Source organism: Vicia villosa, linkage group LG2 (assembly GCF_029867415.1).
Source record: "Vicia villosa cultivar HV-30 ecotype Madison, WI linkage group LG2, Vvil1.0, whole genome shotgun sequence".
Classification (NCBI taxonomy): Eukaryota; Viridiplantae; Streptophyta; class Magnoliopsida; order Fabales; family Fabaceae; genus Vicia; species Vicia villosa.
Window position 1 is genome coordinate 222940692 of NC_081181.1, and position 9259 is coordinate 222949950.

The 9259-nt window shown below is 35.1% G+C and overlaps 1 long non-coding RNA gene and 1 pseudogene across 1 annotated transcript; both read left to right on the forward strand.

Annotated features, from left to right (window-relative positions):
• Positions 1 to 4500: 4500 nt before the first annotated feature.
• On the forward strand, positions 4501 to 6097 carry LOC131648325 (uncharacterized). Its single transcript, XR_009298115.1, has 6 exons — positions 4501 to 4636; positions 4832 to 4946; positions 5058 to 5140; positions 5291 to 5387; positions 5684 to 5758; positions 6004 to 6097. It is a non-coding gene; the product is annotated as an uncharacterized LOC131648325 (long non-coding RNA).
• A 21-nt stretch (positions 6098 to 6118) lies between these two features.
• Positions 6119 to 8344, forward strand: LOC131651433 (nuclear poly(A) polymerase 2-like; annotated as a pseudogene).
• Positions 8345 to 9259: the final 915 nt, after the last annotated feature.

Sequence of the window (9259 nt, forward strand, 5' to 3'; positions counted from 1 at the left end):
TTCTAACCAACCAAATAGCCCAAGTTATAGCTAACCACACAACCCCCAATTTCCTATCTTTCACCATATTCACATTAAAAAATGAGTGCCATTCCATAAAAAACGCAAAGCACTCAACAAAAATACTATCCCCTTTACCAACCCAAACCGCTATTTCGCGCCAAATCTTCTTCACCACCCCACAATTAAAAAAGAGATGATTCAAGTTAAAGCGGATATTTTCTTTTTACAAGAAACGAAGATCTCAAATATGAATGAAGAGTTGGCCAAGAGTTTTTGGAGTTCTTCGGAGGTGGATTATTCTTTTTCAAATTCTTTGGGAAGATCGGGGGGGATCCTTACCATTTGGAAGAAAGATTGTGTGGAGGTGTTAAGTAGTTTTAGAGGAGAGGGATTTTTGGGGATCCATATTAATTGGCAAGGAGAATTATACTATGTGGTAAACGTGTACTCTTCGTGTGATATGAATAAGAAGAAAGCTATGTGGAATGTTTTATTGAATTTGATGGATTCTTTCAAAGATGGTGATTGGATTATAGGGGGCGATTTTAATGCTACGAAAAATAGTAGAGAAAGGAAAGGGAGGGCTTCATCGGCGAGCAAAAGAGATTCGGATCTTTTTTCGGAGTTTATTGATCGAAGCGGTTTGGTGGATATTCCTTGCAAAGGAAAAAAGTTCTCTTGGTTTAGCGGGGATGGAAAATCGATGAGTAGATTAGATCGGTTCCTTTTATCTAGCAAGGTGGTTGAAAGGTGGGAAGTGGTTGGTCAAATAATTGGGGATAGAGATATTTCGGATCATTGTCCTATATGGCTTTGTAAAGACAATTGCAATTGGGGTCCTAAACCATTTAGGTTCAACAATGAGTGGTTTTCTTTTGATTCTTTTGTTCCGTTTGTCGAAAAGGAATGGATGAGTTTGAAGGTGGAAGGAAGAGGTGATTTCGTCCTTAAAGAGAAACTTAGGCTCTTAAAAGACAAGCTTAGAAGGTGGGACAAGGAAGTTTTTGGGAAGTTTGATCTTGATATGGAAGAAGGTGTTCGTGTCATGAACAAGGCCGATGGAAGGTTGGTATCTAATTCTAATTTTTCTTCTTCATCTTTTGAAGAAAATTTTTATTTGAGAAAGGAAGCTTGTAGTAGTTTTTGGAGAAATTTGAGGATTAGGGAGAATTTGATTCTTCAAAAGTCTAGATTGTCTTGGCTAAAAGAGGGAGACTCGAATAGCGGTTTTTTCCATAATGTTATGAAACAAAGAAGAAGGCGTAATCATCTTGGTCCTATTCGATTACCGGGAGGAATGGTAGATTCGGTTGTAGATATTAAAGAAGCGGTTTTTAAACATTTCGGGGAAAAGTTTGTTGAACCGGAGGAGGTTAGACCTTTGTTGGAAGGTATTTCTTTTAATTCTATTAGTAGTGAGGAGGCGGAGGGAATTGAAAGACCTTTTCTTGAAATGGAGATAAAGGAGGCGGTGTGGGCGTGTGATGGAAATAAAAGCCCGGGTCCGGATGGTTACTCCTTTCTCTTTATAAAAAAGTGTTGGCATATTATAAAGTTCGATTTCATTCGGTTTATTAACTATTTGTTTGTGGGAAGGGCGATTTCAAAGGCGGTCACATCTTCTTTTTTGACGCTTGTTCCGAAGACATCTAACCCGATCGGGTTGGATGATTATAGACCCATTTGCTTGGTGGGTTGCATGTATAAGGTGGCGGCGAAGCTCTTGGCGGGAAGGTTAAAAGTTGTGCTTAATTTGGTTATTTCCACTTGTCAAAGTGCTTTTGTGCCCGGAAGACAACTTCTTGATGGTGTTCTAGTAGCTAATGAGGTGGTGGATTTTGCTAGAAAAGAAGGTAAAAGGTGTATGCTTTTCAAAGTGGATTTTGAAAAGGCGTATGATAAAGTAAGTTGGAGTTTTTTGAGATATATGCTTAAAAGGATGGGATTCGGGGAGAAGTGGATGAAGTGGATGGATTCTTTGGTGTTTACTAGTAGCATGTCGGTGTTGGTTAATGGGAGTCCTACGAAGGAATTTAGTGTTTCTAGAGGTTTGAGGCAAGGAGATCCTCTCTCTCCTTTTCTTTATGTCATAGTGGCGGAAGGTCTTTCGGGTTTGATTAGACATTCTATTGAAGTGGGAGAGTTTCAAAGATTTGTTTTTAAGGGCTCTTGTTCGGTGGATATTTTACAATTTGCGGATGATACTTTAATTGTGGGAGAAGGTAGTTGGAAACAAGTTTGGGCTATTAAAGCGGCGCTCCGGGCTTTTGAGATTGTTTCGGGGCTTGGTATTAATTATCATAAAAGCAAATTGATAGGTATTAATACTAATGTAGGCTTTTTGGAAGCGGCATCTTTTTTTCTTTCTTGTAAGGTGGAGGAGAGTAACTTCTATTTTCTTGGAATACCGATTGGTTATAATCCAAGAAAGGAAGAAACTTGGAAGCCACTTTTATTAAAGATGAGGAGAAGGTTGGAAGGATGGACGAATCGCTTTTTGAACTTTGGTGGGAGAATTACTCTTTTAAAGTCAATTCTTAGTTCCTTGGCAATTTTCACTATGTCTTTTTACAAAATGCCAAAAAAAGTGGTGAGAAGTTTTAACACTATACAAAGTAAGTTTTTATGGGGTGGGGTGGAAGAAAAGAGGAGTATTCATTGGGTGAGGTGGGAGGATGTCACTTTACCGGTAGAAAGGGGGGGATTGGGAGTTAAAAATATATCTTTTTTCAATGCGGCCCTATTAAACAAGTGGAGATGGCGGATTCTACAAGGGAAAGATTCTTTGTGGTTAGATGTTTTGAAGGCGCGGTTTGGAGATTTATCTTCTAAAGTGTTTTGCTTTGATAAGGAAGAAAAAGTGTCCTCTACATGTTCATTTTGGTGGAAGGACTTGATTAAGGTTAGTTCTCCTTTCATCTTGGATCCTTTTGTTGAAAGAACTAGCTTTGTTGTTCATAATGGTTTTAATACCCCTTTTTGGGAATCCAAGTGGCTTAATGGAATTTCATTGAGAGATGATTTTCCGGTTTTATATGAGGCTTCCCGGATGAAAAAAGTATCGGTTGCGGCGATGGGTGGGTGGTTGGAAGGTATTTGGAAGTGGAGTAACTTTGATATTTCCGATCTCTTTTTGGAAATGGACGAGGTCTTAGAAGATATGGTTAGAATGAAAAATAGAGTGGAGGAGTTTAATGGTTGGAAAGTGGGCAAAGATTTGGTGGAATGGAATGGTAATTCGGATAAGACTTTCTCGGTATCTTCGTGTTACGAATTTTTTGATTCTTATCGGATTCCATACGGCCCTCCTAATGTCCATGATGGTGTTTTTAGTTTGATATGGAAGATGGATGTCCCGTTTAAGATTAAAGCTTTTGGGTGGAGGTTATTCCGCAAAGGATCAACTAAGGATCAATTGGCTACTAGAGATATTGTTCTTCCTTTAGAGAATTCGTTATGTACATTTTGTGGTGATTGTTTGGAAAACTTGAATCAAGTATCGGTTGAAAAAAAACTATCAATTATTTTTCGTAAGAAAGATTTTTATTTTACTCAATTTGATGATCGTATTAATTTTAACCATTAATAATGTTTTTTTTTTTTGTTTATAACTGGCTCCATAAAATGTATTATGAGTTATTTTGCAGTTATATTTTCTTTTCTATATGGATTAATGCTACGTTATAGAATTTCATGTACATACGATACGGATAATTGTATAATTAACATGTTTGGTGCGTTGCAGTTGAGTACATTTTGACTGTTGAGGATATCATCAATCCAACACTTGATTTAGAAACTTATGACTATGACAACATGAAATTTTATTTTGGTACTACGTTTTTACCATATGTTTTATTGAATGATATTTTGTGGTTTTATGATATACAAGTGTAAGTATAAATGGTTAAAAATCATGATGAGATGTAAAAATCTTACGACATGTGAGATCAAGATCCATGGTAAAAATGTTGGACTTTGAATAAATAAAGTAGAGATTAATATAAAAGATCCTAGACTAGTGTAGGAGGAATGCCTTTATCTGTGTATGATTTGAATTTTTCTCAATACACTCTCACATACTCAACAGTATTGAGTAAATGATGAATGGTCTAAATTACATTACAAGAAAAAGGATCTATTGTGACACTCATATTTAGTGATGTCTAGATTTTTGTCACTAGATATTACATTTACCTACATTTGTATAACTTTTACCTACAGCAATATCTTTTTCCATAAATTTTTTCTAACACTTTTTATATTATTTTCCATAAATTTTTTATAACACCTTTTATATTATGAACAAATAACATTTTAATAAAAATTATAAAATTATTATTTTCACTAAAAAACACAAAACTTAACTTTGTTTTCCACTGTCAAAACTTAACTTTACTAATTACGTACTAATTAAAAAATTAACACTTAAATTTTTGCAAACTAAGTTTAAGATCCCCCTCATCCACATATATTGATCTATCTAATCTTTTAATCAAAACACATAACATCCATTTTCACCATTTCGAAACCATTTTATTTCCCCCAAATTTCAAACCCTAACATCGAAAATTCGTCTGCGATCTTCCCAAAGCGTCAACAAACCAACCAATTTTCATCTTCTTTCTCTTCGGTAATTCAATCATTCTTACCTATTTTCAACTTTTCTCTGATTTCTCTCATTTCAACACATAGTACTTTCATTTCTAATCTTGTTCTCGTCACTGAATTTTGTTGCAATTCGTCGTCGTTGATTTTATATAGTTATCATTTCGTTTCATGAATTGTTTCGAAATGTTCTTAATCTTCAATTGCTTTTATCTTCCAGGGATATTCGTTTATCAAAGACAGAAAACTAGGTTTTACCTTCGATTATTTTCGTCAAATTCAACTTGTTGAACATTGTTCATCATGAAGTTCCTAGAGTGTGCTCCTCTTGACCGGTAGTTGTAATTTTGAACGAGTTTGAATTGAATTCCGGGATTTTGTTCGGTAATTTTGGTATGTGTATTCAATAACAGGGATATTCATATATTGATTTTATTTGCTTTTAGGCTTTCTTTTTAAAATTTCACATTGAAGCAAGTTGACTGGTAAAACATGTGCTTCTGTCATGGCGATGTGTCTTGGTGTGGAGGTAGGTTAACCATTTTCATTCTAGTACATGGTATATTTGTTATTCTCATATTTACTTCAGTTTAATTCTTCCGCACCAATAATTGGACTTCGTTTTTCCTTTATAGGATGTCCCTGATGGTGACTGATTTTGTCCATCATGTGTTTGCAGGATTTGTGGCCAAAGAAAATTCAACTGAGGCGATGAGGATTGACATTTCCTTAAATGCATTCAGAGTGAAAATAATTGTCAGTATGTGTTAGAGCTGGTATAAAATGGGTATAAAATGAATAGAATATATTAATACATAAATACATATATACATTTGCTTACACCTTTGTTTTGTTCCATTTTGTTTTGGTTGTTTTTTCATAATAATCTAATGTTTAACTTACATATATTATGAGCTTATCATGTCATTTATATGTCTAAAGTGTAGACTGTAATTCTAATGACTCACATGATGATTAAGCTCATTCAATACACATCGAGAGAATATATCTTTTTTTTTATTACTATTCTAAATATTTGAGCCAATGATACATTTCCTTATTCATCTTACAGGTTCAAGTAGTTGCTTGGAGTGATCATGCACCGTATCTTCTTGTTAGTGGCTCTTCCGATTGTACTCTTGTTACGGTAATGATAAATATCCAATGAGCGCCATAGCGGTACTATTGATGACATAGCATTAGATAATTTAAAGATTCCATGTTACAATGACCTTTTCGCATCGTATTTTTAATAATCAAAGATAGCTGATAAATTTAGCAGTTATTGACATGCTCTGTTGATGAGTGTTTCTGTTATGGGTTTTCTTACATATGCATGAAATATGATGGGACAGTGTAGCTTGGATTTTTTATTGGAAATTATTTGTGCAGGTAAGCATTTGACTGGAAATTTCATATTCTTTATAGGAAAGTTTTAGAGTATAAGAAGAAGCTTCAATGGCCAAAAAACCTGCACCAAGATCCAATAAATCATCTATCTACCTATATGTTCCTAATATCATTGGTGGGTATTCCATTTGTAATTGTGGATATACCGTGTTATTCTTTGATATTTGCTTTTGTCATTTTGAAATAGCTCAACATTTTAAATTGATCATTTAACGAAACTTTTGTTAATTGAATCTCCTTGCAGTACATTCCACAAAAGATGGGATCAAAAGGCGTCGACCACGTTGCAATCATAGTTACAATTGGAATTTCATGGCTATTTGCTGAAATTTTTACCGCGGCTGGTGCATATAATAAAAATAGGAATTGGACATATCTGATGTCTCTGTTCTACACAATGTTGACGAGCCTACAGTTCGAAGTTTGAATGGTTGTAGGGTTGCAGATCAAATTCTAAAGCTAGTTCCAAATGTTGAGGTGATGTTTGATTTCTTATCATTTTAATCATCCATCTATGATTATTTGTACCTGATACATTTTCTCTCTTATTTAACATTTTCTTTTTTTTGTATATAGTACTTTCGAACAACACTCCGCTGCTTGAAGTATTGGGCCAAAAGACGAGGTCTTTATTCCAATGTAAGTATTTTTTTTCCTCTCTTACTAACCATGCAGATTCATTTGTTTGCTTTAAATATCCAATGCTAGTTCAAAATATTCCTGTCTTGTATGCATCTTTTCAGGTGACTAGTTTTCTTGGTGGTGTGAACTAGGCACTTCTTGTAGCCCGAGTGTGCTAGATGTATCCAAATGCAGTTCCGAGCATGCTTGTCTCCCGGTTCTTTAGGGTATATACACAGTGGAGGTGGCCAAATCCTGTTATGTTATGTCCAATAGAAGAGAACGAGCTTGGGTTTTCATTGTGGCACCCTCGCAAAAATCCTCGTGATCGAACCCATCTTATGCCAATCATTACTCTTGCCTATCCATGCATGAATTCAAGTTATAATGTTTCTACAAGCACCCTTCGAGTTATGATGGAGCAGTTCCAACATGGCAACAAAATCTGTGGGGATATAGATATGAATAAAAGCTGCTGGAGGTCTCTGTTTGAACCATACCTTTTCTTTGAAGGCTACAAAAAACTTCTTGCAAATTGACATAGTTGCTGCTGATGTTGATGACTTGCGGAATTGGAAGGGTTGGGTGGAATCACGCCTTCGACAGCTGACTTTGATGATTGAACGTGATACTTTTGGGAAGTTGCAATGTCATCCATATCCTCGGGAGTATATTGATCCTTCAAAGAAATGTTTACATAATGCTTTCTTCATGGGCCTTCAGAGGAAAGAGGGAGAAGTTGTTCAAGGTTTATTCATGTTTCGCACATCCGTAGAAGGCAAATCCCATGTTATGTGTTTCCCAATGGTTTAAAACGATCTCGACCATCAAGGTCAACAGCACAACTGAAGAAGTCTCCTACATCTTTTCATGAAAATGAGTTGTCTCCGACTGAACAGGGTGAGAAGAACTTTAAGAGGAAGCATGATGACAGAGGGATGGGGCAGAATGTTGTACTGAAAAAGCATTGTGTTAGTCCTCCTGTGGATAGCTTGACCGGAGGCAATCCATGCCTCCACGCTGGTGACATGTCCGTTCATGCTGTATCTGATTGTCTAGAGTTGGAAAATGTTAAGAGTATGAGTTTGTCCAATTGTGAGCAAGATCAGTTTGATAGTCGAATGTCTCCAGAATCTGGGACTGAATCTGCATCAAATTCAAGTGGGGTTACATCTGTTTCAAGTAATGGCGGTTCTTCTCCTGAAGATGTTGGGTCTGCACCATTGGGAAGTTTTGTTGAAGATAGTGCCATGGCTGTTGAGGCAACGATAAGTGGTAGATTTGAAGATACAACGACTTACATGGAAGATTCTGTTAAACTTGGAAACGATACACTGGTGGGTAGAAATAATGACGTATTACAAAAAGAGCTACAAGCACAGTTGGAGGTTTTGGCTTTCATTCCTTTCCAAATTTTTAATTTATTTATTTTATTCTTTATTTTAGTCCCGATATATCTCATGTCATTGTCATAAAGGTGCACTATGTGGCTAAAGATTTGCTTTGCTCTTTTTTCTTTTCTTTTGTTTCAACTTTCTACTTTTTCTGTTGGCTTATCATGGGTTATGTTACGCACTTACCAATTTACCTTTGCTTGTTTTCTTTTTTGTGGGTATACTTTGGTCTGAAGCCAATTGCAATGTCAGGGATGTTTCTTGATGCTAAGGGAACCTTTGACAAAGATACTGTGAAAATACAGTGATAAGGCAAGTTAAAGTTCAAGTTCAAATTCAACAATTACTTCTCTGTTTACATTTTTGTCTTTATGCTGTCTTCTCTGCTTGTATATGTAACAGGAGACTGAGTTTAACATCGACAGCGTAATTCAACTTGCTAATCCATTTGGTATTATTCAGAGAAAGCCAGTAATTTGGTAAGTACTAATTTAAATGCTGGCTTTCATTTTGGTAATTTGGTAAGTATTAATTTTCAAGTGGTTTTAGCGACGAGTTGATGGAAATTGCAATAAATTATGAGTGTTGATAATCATATATAATCATACTTACTAGTTAACTGATTATTTTTGTGTGCTAAGATTTTTGGATTGGTTTTTGATTTCAGAGACTGAACAAGAGGTTGCTTTGGCAATTTTGAGGGGAGTAGTTGACTTCAAGAGGGAGCCTTGGCCTCAGATTTTTGAGAGTGCCAAGAGTCTCGTGCCTCAACATTTAGGTGTCCATTATGTTTCAACAAGGATTATTATTTTTGAGTGAGCTTTGGAGACATGCTTCAAGAATTGTTGGTTATGGTGACTTGCTTGGTGAGTCTATGATAGAAATTGCTAAGTCCAGATTGTAAGAATCTAAAAAATAAGAACATGAAAAGTTCAATTGTAAAATTTTAAGTATATAATATATTTTTTTGTAAGTAGTTCTTATTTACATTATATGAAATGAATCTTAATGTTTGAATTTAATAAAAATTTGCATAAATGTTTAGATTAAGTTATTTAGTTTTGTCATAGTTGAGAATGTATTGTAAAGTATTTTTAGTGGATAATTTTATTTTAATAATAATAATATTAAAAAATAAATTTTAAAAATATTAAAATTATATTTTTATAAGCTTTAGTGACACCCACAAAGTCGTATGTATAACTTTTGCTACATATTAAACT